Here is a 685-nt window from a genome sequence, read left to right on the forward strand (position 1 = left end):
CGGATAGCGTCAATATATTGGCACTGATGTTGCTGTGCCGACGCAGAGTGCTCCTGAACAGGAGTAGGCGAATCCGCCTGTCGATGACTTGTGTCGTGATGTTGAGTGACACTGGAGGCTGAAGGTTGAGACTCAACGGCAGTTCCGCGCTCGCGGCATACACCGATCTTCTGTGTAACAAGAGCTTTATACGTCAATTTCTTTCTGAGGCCCTTCAGTCGATCAAGACTGAATTTATTGTCGAAGACCGTCAGCAGATGTTCGTTCATAAATTTGACGTTGCCCTGCACACTCGCAAGCGCCTCAGCCGCCGCCACCATCTCAGTCTCCTCCTGAGTCCACCTAACCTTCTTTACCGCCACCTGCACTCGTTGGTTGGCCTCGTCTGGATGAGCTCTCCTCACATGGACCCCTAACCCGATGGAAGTGGGAAAGGATCGCGAACAATGGGGACATGGATGTAGTGCCCCCCGTGACGCAAGATGTTGTGCGTCGTTACTGGACTGGTTGGGTTTATTTCTGGAGGTCGTCGGACAGACACTCCGATCCACTGTGGCCGCTGTCGTAGGGTCGGCGATCCGAGTGGCCCGAGGGCCCGCCGACAATGGGTCACTTGACCCATAATCTTTCTTTTGATTTTTCGGGCCTACGACAATAGAGCCATGGGGGTGGCAACCCCATGACC

Source organism: Megalopta genalis, chromosome 11 (genome assembly GCF_051020955.1).
Source record: "Megalopta genalis isolate 19385.01 chromosome 11, iyMegGena1_principal, whole genome shotgun sequence".
Classification (NCBI taxonomy): Eukaryota; Metazoa; Arthropoda; class Insecta; order Hymenoptera; family Halictidae; genus Megalopta; species Megalopta genalis.